A 17,939-nucleotide genomic window follows, 5' to 3' on the forward strand; every position below is an offset into this window, starting at 1 on the left:
ACGTTGCGGTCAGCAAGTCGGCTAACATCCGCCATGTGCCGTCTTTCAGTTGCGAGAAGCAGATCATAGAATGGTTGAAACTGTTGCCCCTAACGTTGCGCCACGGCGTGTGGTTCGTTTATACCTCGTGTCTTCTCATTAAACTTTTATCTCGCGAATATGTTATTGCAATCCGCAGTGGGAGCGTTTCTATAAACTTAATTTAAACTTACGTTTTACACCGTGCTTTGTTTCCCTTATGAACATGCTTGTATGCTTCACTCGCTCCGTTCTCAATTGTTTAATTAATTTTTTGCTCTTCGCTGTTTGCGGCTCTTCCTCCATTTCCCCCTACTTCGTTCTTTTATCTCGCGAATATGTCATTGCAATCCTTAACGGGAGCGTTTCAATAAACTGATTGAAAATAGTTTTGCATTTACCTTTTTAGTAAAAGGCGAGCTTTTAAGCCTGAGAAATCACCCCGTAAATGCACACGTTTAATTGCACATGTGTTAATACGTATGCTTACACAGTATTAAAAGACAGTGAACAACGTCAGTTACCTTTGTTCCCACGTGTGATAAAAGGTGAGCTTTTAAGCCTGAGAAATCACCCCGTAAATGCACACGTTTAATTGCACATGTGTTAATATGTATGCTTACACAGTATTAAAAGACAGTCAAAAATTAACGTCATTTACCTTCGTTCCCGCGTGTGACTCGTGCTGTAAATCTCTTCCTTGTTTTTAGTTCACGTGATTACGTAGGAGGCGTGATGATGCGATACGTGACTCCGCCTCCTCCATTACAGTGTATGGACAAAAAATATGTTCCAGTTATGACCATTACGCTTTGAATTTCGAAATGAAACCTGCCTAACTTTTGTAAGTAAGCTGTAAGGAATGAGCCTGCCAAATTTCAGCCTTCCACCTACACGGGAAGTTGGAGAATTAGTGATGAGTGAGTGAGTGAGTGAGTGAGTGAGTGAGTGAGTGAGTGAGTGAGTGAGTGAGTGAGTGAGTGAGTGAGTCAGTGAGGGCTTTGCCTTTTATTAGTATAGATATATGTTTATGTATATATATGGTTACATAACCTCTTTAACACACTACTTCTCCGCTGCGAAGCGCGGGTATTTTGCTATATGTACATATCTGTATATGTAGATATGTATATAAATGTATATATGTATATGTATATATATATGTTTACATAACCTCTTTAACACACTACTTCTCTGCTGTCAAGTGCGGGTATTTTGCTATATATATATATATATATATATATATATATATATATATATATATATATATAAAAGACAGCAACACTTATAACAATGACAACACAATTACATTGACAATCATGTTACGTTATTTTTAAAATGTTTCCTTTTTTTTTTCATAACCTCTTTAACACAGTACTTCTCCGCTGCGAAGCGCGGGGATTTTGCTATATATATATACATATACAAATTTACATATCTACATATATATATATATACATATAAATATAGACATACACATATACATACATACATATATTCACATATATATATACATACACATATACATACATACATATATTCACATATATATATATATATTCACATATATATATATATATATATATATATACATACATAGATATATATATATATATATATCTATCTATAATAATAAAAGGCAAAGCCCTCACTGACTGACTCACTCACTGACTGACTGACTGACTGACTCATCACTAATTCTCCAACTTCCTGTGTAGGTGGAAGGCTGAAATTTGGCAGGCTCATTCCTTACAGCTTACTTACAAAAGTTAGGCAGTTTTCATTTCAAAATTATACGCGTAATGGTCATAACTGGAACCTCTTTTTTGTCCATATACTGTAATGGTAGGCAGCAAGATGGCCGTAGGAGACTGAGTTGCGTGTCGCGTCATCACGCCTCCCACGTAATCACGTGAACTGACTGTGAACTCAGTACGTAGAAAAGAAGGAGGAGCCCCAAAGAGCGCAGAAGAAAACATTCATTACACAATTGACAAGGCAGCGAAACAATAAGAAGCGAGTGAGTGACGCATACAAGCATCTTCATAAGACACGAGGTATAAAAAAGCACGGTGTAAACCGTAAGTCTAAATTAACTTTATAGAAACGCTCCCGCTGCCGTTTGCAATACCATATTCGCGAGATACAAGTTTAATGAGAAGACACGAGGTATAAAAAAGCACGGTGTAAACCGTAACCTTAACTTTATAGAAACGCTCCCGCTGCCGTTTGCAATGCCATATTCGCGAGATACAAGTTTAATGAGAAGACACGAGGTATAAACGACAGTTTGCATCACTTTGTAACAGAGTTAAAATTGCTGTAGCGAGAAACTTTTAACTGCCGGGTCTTAGCTAACATTAAATAAACCCGTGGACATCGCAACATCACACAAGAGAGTGGCTCACGTGAAGTGACTGAATGCAGCAGGAGTGATCACTTCCATTAATGAAACCTGTTCAAAAAACACATTACACAATTGATAAGGTAGGAAAAGAATATGAAACAAGGCACGGTATAAACCGTAAGTTTAAGTTTATAGAAACGCTGCCGTTTGCAATACCATATTCGCCCCTGCGAAGCGCGGTGATTTTGCTATATATATTAAACTATTTCAACCATTGTATGATCTGCTTCTCGCAACTGAAAGAGGGCACCGTGGCAGAAGCTAGCTGACTTGCTCACCAACCACAAGCGTTACCTGGTAGGTAACCACCCATACAATCAGATTGTGAATCAGACTACGAATGCCTGCAATGTAATTACCCCGATCTACATGCTGTCAAATGAACGAACCTCACGCCGTGGCACAACGTTAGGGGCTTCGCCTCTACGTCCGAGGATCGATTCCCGTAAGGGAGTGCAGTGACTGTGTACTCCTGATGAGCCCACAATTACGGCGAAATACGTGTCGCATACTATGCATCTTCAAAGCACGGTGTAAACAGTAAGTTTAAATTGAGTTTATAGAAACGCTCCCGCTGCCGTTTGCAATACCATATTAGATGACATTGTAACAGAGTTAAAATTGCTGGAGCGATAAATTTTTAACTGCCGGGTCATGTCGCGTGTTCTTGGGTAGGTACACCCAAAAATTTATACATTTATGCATGTAATGGGCAAACAAAAAATGTACTATACCCGAAAGCACTACAGTAGTACTCAATGTATCTTTACTTCTTAAATGTTAATGTTTTACTGTTTAATAATTTATACGATTCCTATATGTTATTCAGATTCTTTTATCAAAATACCAGTAACAGTGCACTCCACGATAACGTGGAGTGAATACACTTGACATGACCATTCATAGTATTTATCCTCTTTCTCTCCACGTTTACCATTCGTTTGCTCAGAGGTTGATGCGCTTGCTGCTTAATGAGCAGCTCTTCACCCTAGCGTCCCGCTGCTTCTCTTCTTTCGTCGGCATCTTTTCCCATTAAAACTGATTTCTTTTAAAACTTAGTATGTTTTCTTTAATTTTTCAGTTAAGCTGGCACTTCAGTCTTCAATCTGCCTCAAGAATGATTAGCGAAGGTGGTAGACAATGAAAACGTCAGCCGTACGCATCCGCCACGCACGCACTGGTGCGCGCAGCTGTGAGTTGATTCTACAATAAAATAAAATAAAGATAAAAAGAGTAATAACTTGCACCACCGCTATTCAATTACACTTGCCTAACGCCTCTCCTAAGGGGAAATACTGTGGGATCTGGACATCCGTCAAAGCAGCAATCACAAGCCCGATTACAAAGCGGGAAGCTCTGATTTGTCGTCTCCCTCCCATGTAACAATCACAGCCCGTGTTGCAACGCACTATGTATGTATATGTATATATGTGTATGTGTGTGTATATGTATGTGTGTATATATGTATATATATATGTGTTCATATGTGTGGGAAAGCGAATAGTAGACGTGACGTAGTATCTGTGTACCAAATTTCAAGTCAATAGGTGAAACGGTTTGCGAGCTACAGCTCATTTAAAATCCTCGACAGACAAACTAATAGCCACGGTACTGTTTTATAGAAGAACATTTTAATGTTTAATAATTTATATTTATATGCAATGTGCTTCTTATATATTACTTCATATTCTCAAATGATAATGATGTTAATGTTGTTTATATTGATTTCTATGTTATTGTAAGTGCTCTTTATTTGTGGAAAAATAAATTTGGCAATTAAACTTATTTTATACATACATTTTATTTTTTTCTCTGACAACACAATTACATTGACAATCATGTTACGTTATTTTTAAAATGTTTCCTTTACTTTTTCATAACCTCTTTAACACACTACTTTTCCGCTGCGAAGTGCGGGTATTTTGCTAGTATATATATATATACACACACATATCTACTTATTGGCTCCTGTATTTAGGATATAGCGGGTTGGATAATGGATGGATGGACATTTGTATGCATAGCCCCATTTGCTCGTTTTTGTTTTTTTTCTTTCTTCAGTAATATTTCAGCAAACCCGGAGCTTGTCAGTTCAAATCCTGGTACTGACACCACTGTGTGACCCTGAGGAAGTCACTTCACCTGCCTGTGCTGCAAAAAACAAAAGTAATGTAACAAATTGTACCTCAGATGTTGCAAGTTGGTGGAATAAAGGCATAAGTAAAATAGATAAATATGTATTATACACATAGGAACTATTAATTTATTTTCAGTTAAGTCATCTGCAGCAAACCTTTATAAATGAGGGTTTCTCCTTTTTAGATAGTGCAAACTGTTTCTTCTTCATTGACGTTTTCTCTTGGAGAGCTTTTTTCATTTCATTGAAAATTAAAGCAGCAGCTGCCAAAATATGTAGCTTTCTTATTAATTTTTCAACATTGTGTAAAATAAATTTATAAAGTAACATAAAAGGTTTAAATACTGGTTATCCTTTTACACTAAAATATTACTATACAGATACAAAAAAAGTAAAATGCACATGTTCTTTTTCTTTAAGGAGATTAAATATTACTGAAGAAAGAAAAAAAAAACTAAAATAGCCAAATGGGGCTATGCATACAAACTTAAAAGGTTTAAATAAAACAGAAATATACACTTTTATTTTTACTTCCTTAACTTGTGGAGGGTGTATCCTGTAGCAAAGGCCTAACTTTTTTCGTGAAAGCCCGTTTCAGTCAATAAGTCTTAAAAACAGGTGTAAAGATATTGACAATGAGCTACGCAAACCCACCAAGAGATGGAATCGTTTAAATCAAGCATCATTACATCTTCCTTTCTTAAAGAGAAGTAAGGCAGTACTTATAAGCTTACATATATATATCTATGTATAGACATACATACATATATATATCTATATCTATATATATATCTATATCTCTATATACATCTATCTATATACATCTATCTATATATATCTATATATATATATATATATATATATATATATATATATATATATATGTCTAAATCCCCGTGAAGTACTGCTTTTAAATTTTTATTAAGAAGAAAAGCTTTTTAAATTGAGGGAAAATATCCCAATAACTATTTGTTAAGGATCTGTTTTTTTGTGAAGCAGCCTTAACACAGCTTTTCCGCTGTTTTATAAACGAACGCCATATAAGGTGTTCCTTTTTCCTTGCTTCGCCAAGGAAGGAGCCTTTTTATTAAATCCAAGGGTTCTTTGCTTTTTTTTTTTGTTTGTTTATTACGATTGTTATAGTTCTGTTTGTATAGGACATTGTCAGTTCAGCACTCTGGTTGTAATATGACCAAGCCGTGCAAGCTTACTGTTAAGAATGCAACGTATAGTTGTACACGAGAAAAGCAATCTTGCCTCAAATCAATGGCAACCTTTTGTAGATCTATGAACTTAATTTAAACTTTAGGTTTACACGGTGCTTTCTTTCTGAAGTACCCGCACTCATGAATATGTCTGTATGCGTCAGTCGCTCAAATCCCCGCGCTTTGCACCGGCGAAGTACTGCTTTTAAATTTTTATTAAGAAGAAAAGAAAACCTTTTAAAATTGAGGGAAAATATACCAATAACAGTTTGTTAAGGATCTGTTTTTTTGTGAAGCTGCCTTCACTCGAGTGATCACTTCGAGCTGACTTGCTGGCTAACCATAAGCGTTACCTGGTAGGTAACCACCCATACAATCAGATTGTGAATCAGACTACGAATGCCGTGAATGTAATTACCCCGATCTACATGCTGTCAAATAAACGAACCACACGCCGTGGCGCAATTTTAGGGGCTTCGCCTCTAGCGCTGACGTCCGAGGTTCGATTCCCGTAAGGGAGTGAAGTGAGTGGGTGGTTACCTACCAGGTAACGCTTATGGTTGGCCAGCAAGTCAGGTAACATCAGCCACGGTGCCTTCAGTTGTGAGAAGCAGATCATAGAATGGATGAAAATAGTTTACTGTCAAATAATGCAAAGAGTACGCGACACGTCTTTCCCCCTTATTCTTGGCTCATCAGGCGTACACACTCACTGCACTCGCTTACGGTAATCGAACCTCGGACGTCAGCGCTAGAGGGGCTTCGCAGCGGTGAAGTATTGCTTTTAAATTTTAATTAAGAAGAAAAGAAAACCTTTTTAAATTAAGTCTTAAAAAGAGGTGTAAAGATATTGACAATAAGCTACGCAAACCCACCAAGACATGCAATCGTTTAAATCAAGGCGCGAGTCGAAAAACACCATCCCATAATATTAGTTAACAATTAACACATTTCTATATGTATTGTAAGCATACAATACAACTGATAATATGTTTCGCTTATTTATCTGGTGTACCGACATTTTTGCGTGTTTAACGGCTGAAATCTAACATGGTTTGTGCCCTTCAGAATGAAAAGAGTTTGCATTTACCTTTTTAATAAAAGGCGAGCTTTTAAGCCTGAGAAATCACCCCGTAAATGCACACGTTTAATTGCACGTGTTAATATGTATGCTTACACAGTATTAAAAGACACTCAACAATTAATGTCATTTACCTTCGTTTCCACGTTTGACTCGTTCTGTAAATCTCTTCCTCGTTTTCAGTTCACGTGATTACGTAGGAGGCGTAATACGTGATGACGCGATACATGACTCCGCCTCCTCCATTAGAGTATATGGACAAAAAACAGGTTCCAGTTATGACCATTACGCGTAGAATTTCGAAATGAAACCTGCCTAACTTTTGTAAGTAAGCTGTAAGGAATCAGCCTTCTACCTACATGGGAAGTTGGAGAATTAGTGATGAGTGAGTCAGTCAGTCAGTCAGTGAGGGCTTTGCCTTTTATTAGTATAGATTATTGTCTTAAGTACTTCACTTCTGTTGACCACTCTGCCTTGTCTTCTTAAACATGATGCATTTTCTTTTGTTTAAAAAAAAAAAAAACCAGTAAACAAGATTTCCAAAACTGGATAAATTTACTCAGTCTTGTAAGTCATAACAGTGTGGCCTAGTGAATAATAACATGCACTGGAAACAAAAAGCTAGCAGTTTTATTTCCTTTTATTGCCACTCTGCAGACCTCTACTGTCTATATTTAATTATTACATGCATTTCTACCAAAATGCTTCTTGTATTTCTTATTAATATTATGAAAACTTCTGTACTTGGATTAATCAGGCTGGCCCAGTTTGGGTGAGTTTAACTGCCCTTACCCAATTGTGATGCCCATGGAATGTCTCATTGTGACTTAGAACTGGACAGTTAGAAATGACAGTTGTTAATTACTCAAGCTAAAAATCTATCTATGTAAATTACAAAATTGCACATCATAGTGCCATATGGTGAAAAAAAAACTTTTTAAATATATTTTCCTTATGTAAATGTTACCCTGTTCAATGTAAATCATCCAGTGTGAAACAATTCCTTATGAATTATACAAGTTGTAGTGAGTCCGGGACTCTTGCCCGGCCAGGACGCCTCCACGCTGGAAGTACCAGGGGAGCAAGCGTGGTCAGAGTGTTAACTCCCCCAGGACACTAGATGGCTGCCCCCCCTGGGGTGCAGCGGTGCCTCGGACTCCCGCAGGGCTTCATGGGAGTTGGAGTTTGGTGCAGCCCTATTGGAATCCGTTGGCACTGCCAAGGGGTGCTGCAGCAGGATCTGCCGAGTCCTTTTAGGCAGTGCTTCCACCACACCCGGAAGTGAAACTAGGTCGTCAAGCACTCTGGAGCACTTCTGGGTGCAGTATAAAAGGAGCCAGCAGCCACTACTCAGACAGCCAGAGTCGGGAGGAGGAAGATGAAGCTTAAAGAGAGGAGTGGAGGAGAAAGAAAAGAGAAGGAAAAGTATTGTGCTGTGCTTATGCTGAGACTGTCCTGTTCTTGTGGGAAACGGGGGAAGGCATTTCCCACGGCGATTAAAAGAAAAAAAAGAAAAATTGTGTATGCCTTAAACTTGTATCCCATGCTTGTCTGTGTCAGTTTCAGGTGGCAGTGCCAGCCTGGTGGGCCACAAAGTATATAAAGGTTTGAAAAGACGTGGTCATTTCTACATAGATAATTTTTCAAAACTTGAGATTTGAAGGTCCCCACAGTACCCTTGTCAATTATACTTTTAAGTAGGGTTAGCATTAAATCTTGTTCAGAAATACTAAACATCATTTCTTACATTTACTTTCAAACACCTTCCATATATAACTCCACATCACTCTTAAAAGACTTATTTGAAAATATCAGTTGTTTTCAAAGTTACTTTCTTCATTTATAATTTTAAATACAGTAGATTCCTGTCTCCTTGTATACTAAATTTGCTCAAGCAGAAAGACTGAACTCTGAACTCTTTCTCTTAAAACTCATAACCTCTTAAGAGGCAGTCTACTAGCTCTTCTGTGAACATATCTAATGTTGCTACAATATGTCCTGCTTATGCTATGGAGACAAGTAAACGCTGAAAGTATTTTGGATGCAGTTAAAGTGTTTATTACACCTTACGTGTAGCTCTCTTGACTTATATAACAACACTGATATCTTTTTACTCTCCACAGTACAAATAATTGTGATTAGTAAACTATGACTTGCAACATTCATATGACATGCTGAATATTTTTCAATACCACCACTGTGCAATTATGCCTAACACATTTGCTTCTTACTCTTACAATTTTGCACTTTGTTGTTTATTTAATTGCTGTGTATTTTTATTCCATTTTCTATGCTGTATCTGGTTAAGAATGATAAAAATTATGTTTAGCTCTGCAGCCTCTGAGGAGATTTGGTGTGAGACACTAGCATTATTATTATGAATAACTCGTTTCATTTCACATTTTAAAAAGCCATTACAATATCTGTATCAAACTTAGTGCATTATTTGCTTTATTTCTCGAAAATGTGTTTAGAAATACAAGTATACAAGAAACACTAAACGTTTAAACAGTGTATTTTACATGCTGGTTACTATTGTGCACCTCATAATGACACAAAAGACACCTGTTTCGTGTAATTTGAAAAATGAATGAATAAATATCTGTTTTGAGAAGGACTTGAGGATGTGTCATTCTGCTATATGCTTTAAAAACATTACACTAATATAATCCAATGATTCGAGAAGTTACAATTTCTGCAAGGGTTGCAAAGTTAAAAGCAACACAATGGTGTTAACAATAATTTAGTTGTTGGTTTAGTACATAGACCTAATGATCATCATCTGATGTCTGCAGATGTTTCCTGACTAATGTATTGTATCTAGCTTCATCTAACTTCAGGTTGTGACAATGATACCTAATGTTCTGTTTAACAAAGATGTTGCTTTTGGAAAGTACATTTATCTTTAAAAAATAATAAAACATGCAGAGTATATTTAATTAATTTAACTGCTCTTTGAGAGCATTTGTGTTTACCTCCATTGTCCCCATTAGGGCTCCAAAACTGGAAATCAACAGGGAAGTGGAGAAAGAGGAGAAGGGAGTGTGAAAAGGAGAAAAAGACAGCAGGTGAAAATTGATGAAAAGAAAAACGATGATGAGTCAGACACCCTACATAAATACTCCAACTAAATCCAAACAGTAATAAAAAAAGTCAATAAAGTCATTTCTGCAAGTTATACTACATCTGTTTTTACATCTTTTCAAGTCTTGATTAATGCCTTAGGGCATGGAAAAAGTGATACAATACAACCATACAGAACTTTGGCTGGTTAACTCATAAAGGTGTTTATACATGTGGGGCATGTGACCCATTTATGCAGTCATATGAAAAAGTTTGGGAACCCCTCTCAGCTTGCATAATAATTGACTCTACTTTCAACAAAAAAAGATAACAGTGGTAGGTCTTTCATTTCCTAGGAACATCTGAGTACTGGGGTGTTTTCCGAACCAAGATTTTTAGTGAAGCAGTATTTAGTTGTATGAAATTAAATCAAACGTGAAAAACTGGCAGTGCCAAAATTTGGGTCCCCTCAATACTGATTTCTTGCAACACCAAATTGGTGGGATTAGCTCATTAAGCCTTGAACTTCATAGACAGGTGTGTCCAATCATGAGAAAAGGTATTTAAGGTGGTCAATTGCAAGTTGTGCTTCCCTTTGACTCTCCTCTGAAGAGTGACAACATGGGATCCTCAAAGCAACTCTCAAAAGATCTGAAAACAAAGATTGTTCAGTCTCATGTTTTAAGGGAAGGCTACAAAAAGCTATCTCAGAGGTTTAAACTGTCAGTTTCAACTGTAAGGAATGGAATCAGGAAATGGAAGGCCACAGGCACAGTTGCTGTTAAACGCAGGTCTGGCAGGCCAAGAAAAATACAAGAGCGGCATATGCACAGGATTGTGAGAATGGTTACAGACAACCCACAGATCACCTCCAAAGACATGCAAGAACATCTTGCTGCAGATGGTGTATCTGTACATCGTTCTACAATGCAGCACAATTTGCACAAAGAACATCTGTATGGCAGGGTGATGAGAAACAAGCCCTTGCTGCACTCATGCCACAAACAGTCATTTGTTGTATGCAAATGCTCATTTAGACAAGCCAGACTCATTTTGGAACAAAGTGCTTTGGACTGATGAGACAAAAATTGAGTTACTTGGTCATAACAAAAAGCGCTTTGCATGGCGGAAGAAGAACACCGCATTCCAAGAAAAACACCTGCTACCTACTGTCAAATTTGGTGGAGGTTCCATCATGCTGTGGGGCTATGTGGCTAGTTCAGGGACTGGGGCCCTTGTTAAAGTCGAGGGACGGATGAATTCAACCCAGTATCAACAAATTCTTCAGGATAATGTTCAAGCATCAGTCACAAAGTTGAAGTTACGCAGGGGTTGGATATTCCAACAAGACAATGACCCAAAACACAGTTCGAAGGCATTCATGCAGAGGGAGAAGTACAATGTTCTGGAATGGCCGTCACAGTCCCCTGACTTGAATATAATCGAAAATCTATGGGATGATTTGAAGCAGGCTGTCCATGCTTGGCAGCCATCAAATTGAACTGAACTGGAGAGATTGTGTATGGAAGAATGGACAAAAATACCTCCATCCAGGATCGAGACCCTCATCAATGGCTATAGGAGGCGTGTAGAGGCTGTTATATTTGCAAAAGGAGGCTCAACTAAGTATTGATGTAATATCTCTGTTGGGGTGCCCAAATTTATACACCTGTCTGATTTTGTTATGATGCCTATTGCATATTTTCTATTAATCCAATAAACTTAATGTCACTGCTTAAATACTACTGTTTCCATAAGGCATGTCATATATTAAAAGGATGTTGCTACTTTGAAAGCTCAGCAAATGATAAACAAAATTCCAAAGAATTAAGAGGGGTTCCCAAACTTTTTCATATGACTGTACATAAAGTTTAACTTTATGGCTTATTGTGACTCAGAACTGAACGGTTGGAAATTTGACTGGTGGATGGCAAATGAGTTTTTAATTACTTCAAGCTAAAAGTCTATCTATGTAAGTTACAAAATTGCATCATAGTGCTGTATGGTGAAAAAAACATTTTTCAATATATTTTTTTAATGTAAATATTACCTTGTTCTATGTAAACCATCCAGTGTGAAATCTGGATGCATTTGAAAGCAGCCAGTATATACTTACACTTCTAAAATAAACTGAACAGCTTTTTATTTAAATATTTATGTGGTGTTTCATTTATTTATACAGTATGGATTAGGATTATGGTATATTAATATACATAGGGAACTACTGAAAATATTTTATGTGTACATCCTCAGGTTACATTGAAAGAAGCATGGTCATTTGTAAAAACACTGTCAATTGTAATTACAGTAATTCCATTTCTGAAATTAACCCTAGCATATACTGTATTTTTAAAATCATTGAATCTTGTCTTTTGGTACACAGTTACAGGTAAATTACACTATTTGTTTCATTATTAAGTATTTTTATGATTATCACTCAGAAGGATGAAGGATTTCAAATTAAATTGACAGTGCTTATGTTTTTCAGACTTTTCCTGTTTTCATGGTGGTAAGACTCCTTTGGTTATGCAACAAGGTAACCAGCCTCCTATGTCCCTCCATCAGGCCAACACTTTTAAGAGGAACATTTAAGTATCCAGACATAAATATCTATTTTTATTTATGTTCTGTTTTCAAAAGAGTTTAAGTCTCAGCCTCCATTAAATAAATGTACGATTTGGTAAATTTGGTTCCACTGTATTTCGGTACATATAGTTTTGACATAATTCTAAATATAATAATTGCACAGTACATTACAATAAAAACACTGATAACTGGAGTGAGAGTCATGGAAATTCAACATTTTTACGAAATTAATATCCTACATTTTGTTGACTGACTGACTCACCAACAAAAACAAAATTTCCTGTTTAGTTAAAAAGAAAATTTTCAGGATGGTAATCTACGGCAATAGGTATCAACTAGGAAAAGAAAGTTTGATTAGATCAATATTTACAATAGAAAAACTAAATACCACAAAATCTCTGAAATACTTTGCCTGATTTTACCAAAATTTGGTGATGTTGCAGAAAGAAGAAAATTAGTGGACATGTTTTTAATTTTTTTTTTTTTTAATTTTTTGATCATTTTTTTTTTTATTTGTAGACATGTATTAATATTATGCTAACATCCATGTATTGTGTTATGCGGATAAGGGGCTTTATTCAAACAAAGGACAAGGCAGAAGGAGTTGATGGGCCATGGAAGTAGTATCACTAACCAATAGGGTGGATGGATAACTGAAGACAGGGCAGTCTCCTGGACAGGAAAAAAGATAAATGATCATTTTGTGAAATGGAAGGAGAACACTTGCCAAAGATCAAGGAAAATGCAAAGCTTTGCAAAGCAAAGATCAGCAAGCACTGTTTTTTTTAGCTGTTGACTAATGGCACTCTTATATGCATACTGGCACTCAGTCATCTTTGTTATCTGTTCTGCTCTGTTGATCTCCAACCTCGGGTAGCAGCACTGAAAACTACAAGGAGGACCAACCTTCCCCCTGTCCCACTCAGTGATCATAGGACATAATTCCCCTCTTTAATCATGGTATTTAAATTGCACAAATCCACAATGTTCATCTTAAATCGTAGTTCTAATGGGGAAGCCACATAAATTGTGTTGTGAAGCTCGAAACTATTCTATGCTTCTCATGTCTAACACATCAGTTTATTGGCACTTATGTATATCCACTTCAAGCACTGCTTGCATATGCATTCACATCTGCAGAATTTAAAGGGGGGCTATGTACAAATGACAAAAGGAAATACTCTACTTGAATGAAATAAGTAAACAAATGAAAATCATAAACATTTAACAATGATAATAATATGTACTCAATTTTTACATCTACTGATTACCAGTTTCAATTCAAAAGAATATCCTTTCCTGTAAAATTGTGTTTTGCAATGACCACCAACAAAAGCAATGCCACTAGGAAAATCAGTGAATTATGTAATGCATTAATGTTTCACTCATGGACAACTGTATATAGCATGTTCAGGGGTATGCAGCTGATGTGACTTAATAATATTGTTATTAATAATGATTTGACTGCCGCCTTTATCCAAGTTGACTTACAATATATATTTTTTGTTTTTCCAATTGGAGTACAGGCTGGTGAATTTACTTGCTCATGATCAACACAGTATCAGTAGTGGGATTTGAACCCACAACCTCAGGATTTGATGTCTTAGATGAAAGCCTTAATCATAGCACTACACTGCCAATAATATTAGCTGCTGGTTTATAAAAAAAACACTACAAATAGAAAAGCACTTTAGACAGTATAACCAATGACACTATAACTGAGGCATGAGTTCAGTTCACTGCCTGTAGCTTGCAAGAATTTTTGAGTCCTGGGATAGATTTGCACCCAATGCTGTTTGGATTGTATTTTGAAGCACAGCTGTCTTGCTAAACTGTCATACCATAAGCTGTACTAGGGTTTTCAAAAAGCGAGCAGCTAGAAAGACAGTCACCAACACTGAACGCTCTCCAATATCACGATTTTATAATGACAAAATGAATAAAAGGAAAACAAAATATATGGTAATAATTTTACACAGTTGCTGATGAGAGAGGAAACTGCTTCTCAGCTATTTGTAAATGATGCTGCCTTTTTAGCCTCAACAACTGATGAAGTGGTGCAGTGGCACTTGTGTTAAGTCTTTACAAAAGCATTTGACTTAACACTCAATCCCCAACCTCACCTAGGATCACAAAAAAATGCACAGTAATTGAAAGAACAGACCATACACTGGATAATAATTCAAAAAACAGATGTGTGAGAAAAGCCAGAGAAAAAAGGTTCATACATAATGCTTGTGGAGTTTCTCTTACTGAGGAGCATAACAATACAACACATATTCTTAGTAAAACCACTGTTCTTCTACTATGGGCAAGAAGGTGTACCAGGCAGTACCCACTGGTTGAAAACCCAGGGCACACTGGAGGTATCAAATCTTACATCAAGCTTGACAGCACCTGGAGCTCCACTAGAACAATCTGGACATTTCCATTGATAAGGAAGACCAGCCACTTAGCTTCTTGTCAATGTTTTGACTGTAAACCCAGTTTCTACCTCATAGTATATGTATTATACACAAAAGATTGAAAAACAATGGCATTACCTTTTAAATGACCTACTTACCTTTATATTACCTCATATGTGATAATCATGTCATTCCACCTCAGGGATTGTTTTGCAACACATTATTTAAAATTCCATGTAACTCTCTACTGGCTATCCACTCCTTGGCAACAAGTATAGTGAACCACAGTTAAGTCAACAAAGATTTAACTGGGCTGACTAAGACAATTCAATAAAACTTGTCAAGATTTTATTTTTCAGTGGCAATTCAGATTCTGTGATACATTAAAATAAAACAAAATCAGTAGAACTAGGCGCTAACATCCCTGAACTTAAAGAAATATATACCTTATAATATCCAATTGGTCAGTATGGTGTGTATCATTATGCTTTCCACTCAGTTCAAGACAAGAATAAATATGTATTAATGACATTAGTGAAGAGTCTTGATAAAAGGTGTATGTATGTCTATGTACTGATAAAGCAATATAATAAAGAAACCCAAACCATCACAACACTTTACCGAATGTCATAGACTGTGTGCATTTTTCTAACAATTTGCACCTAGCAGCCACATATTTCCATTTATGTGGATTGATAAATGGAGTATATTCCAGAAGATCAACCTGAATTTAACACAGTTTTAGATAACCTGTCTAAATATTTAATTATGACAGTGCCTGGATTTGTGAATTTACTGTATCCAAGCAAATAAAAAGTATGACCTTTATGAAAACAGAAAGATGTGAATTTTCAGAGTAAAAGATTTAGAATAAAGTCCCAAACACAATGTTTTAGCTTTCAGCATTTAATTCTATGTGAGGGGGTCACACGGGTAGTTATGGTAAGCTCCTGATGAGTAGATATATTTGTCAAGGAGTCTTAGTGACCCCACCATTTTCTGTGTTCTTGTCAAAATGGCACTAAGAATTGCTTATCAACAGTTAATCTATGTAAGTCAAGCTGTTACATCTAATTTTGATTTTTGATGTTGTAAAGTTAATCTGGGTAAAAGTACTGTTACTGACTAGCAGAGTACACCACTCTCGCAGCAAGAGAAAGACACTGGAGGTCATAATATAAGCACTATTAAAAAGGTTTTAGGGTCCACTGACCGCTAGAGAGGGATGTGCTGTGGCCTCAATGGAGTACTGGGAAGGACAATCAATCTGGTCCTGTCCAGTGCACCTCTGTAATGGGGCTAACATGCAGGAATATCTTGTGCTGCTAGAGGAAGTTCTACTCATACAACACCATTATTTTGTTCTTACTTTATTGTTCCCTTGTATGTCTTGTTGAGACTTTGCTATTAAAGTCTTTGTTTTGTTATTTTAGACTCCTGAATTAGTGTGTGGTGCTGTGAGACGCCCCCTAAAGGCCACAATATCCTAACTAAATTGCATTAACTATTTCCACAAACAAAAATAAATGGGACATTTTGGTTCATTTTATAATTTAAATTAGGGTTGCTGTTCAATTAAAAATGTAATCATAATCACACAAATTAAAATCTTTCATTGAAATTATCCACATTTTAACTATAATTTACTGTATTTACTTCCAAGCATATATTGATATTTGTCCATAAAGCAGAACTAACTTAGTGATTAATTTCTAGTACAAAACAGTTTTAATAATCACATGCTTATGCATATTAAATTATTCCAGTTAGTTTATTGGACAGTTTTGTGTAACAGAAACAAAGGCAAATAACCACCAAACACTCACCCTCCGAGGGGGTTGCTATAATATTTGGGAAAACCAATATGTTCTGTATGGTTTGGAATGCTTTGTTGCAAAACAACATACCAAAAGCACTAATAATTACACATTCAATTGAATATTAAAAAACAGAGACATAAAAATCATGGTTCAGCTTTTTTGCACTGTTATAGCTTAGGTTGTGCTTAACTGCACGATACATAAGTCATTAATTAGATTAAAAATCTGTATAGATTAGGCTTTTTATTTTTTACATTTTACTGAATTTATTAAAAGCAAATAATATTCCCTGCGGTGGGTTGGCACCCTGCCCAGGATTGGTTCCCTGCCTTGTGCCCTGTGGTGGCTGGGATTGGCTCCAGCAGACCCCCGTGACCCTGTGTTCGGATTCAGCGGGTTGGAAAATGGATGGATGGATGGAAATAATATTCCATACAAGCAAGTCAAATTGTACAAAACTAAGTTCAAATCAAATCAACCCTACCCATGAGAAAGGTGAGATTAGGCTTTTAAACAGTAAAAAACATCTAGATATGTATCTGATAAAGTTATTTCTTTAGATATTTTAAATTGCACATTACCATAGAACTGATCATTTACAAATTATAAAATAATCTTAACCTTCAACCCAAATTGATGGAAGTATTAGTATGATTGCCTAGTTTTATTGGTTATAATGTAATATAGGCTAATTTAGGTTATAATGATGCCTATAGTAAGTAACTACAATTAATTAAACAACAACATAACATGTCCACTTTGGGTATCCTTTCAGATATTCTTTCATAGACACCAAAACAGCTTGACAACAAGCGTATGCATCACCAGGGACATGGCTGACCCACTGACATTCCGTCTTTCATTCAAATCTATACCTCCAAAGTCTTTAACATTTCACAGGCAGACCTGCACACCTGGTTTAATTTTAATTGCCCTCATGTTATTCTCTGCACTTTGCAGAGCTAATTAATGTATGAAACGATGTGTGTGAAAATATGGGAGCTAATTAATGTATGAAACGATGTGTGTGAAAATATGGGACAAATCACGTCCCTTGTTGATTCAATACACAGCAATTTATATTCTAAAATCTGATGCTCCTGTATTATAAGTGAAGATTCTGTATTATAAGGAACTGGTGTGTTAGATGGAGTTTATTACCAAGAAACAACACAAGAAATGATCAAACACTGGTGAATACTATCATTAATAGACCT

General features: G+C 36.3%; 1 protein-coding gene across 1 annotated transcript in view; it reads right to left on the reverse strand.

Annotated features, from left to right (window-relative positions):
* The window catches only part of tbc1d1 (TBC1 (tre-2/USP6, BUB2, cdc16) domain family, member 1), a 307,517-nt gene that overhangs the window by 96,315 nt on the left and 193,263 nt on the right, over positions 1–17,939 (reverse strand).

This window comes from Erpetoichthys calabaricus, chromosome 5 (genome assembly GCF_900747795.2).
Source record: "Erpetoichthys calabaricus chromosome 5, fErpCal1.3, whole genome shotgun sequence".
NCBI lineage: Eukaryota > Metazoa > Chordata > Cladistia > Polypteriformes > Polypteridae > Erpetoichthys > Erpetoichthys calabaricus.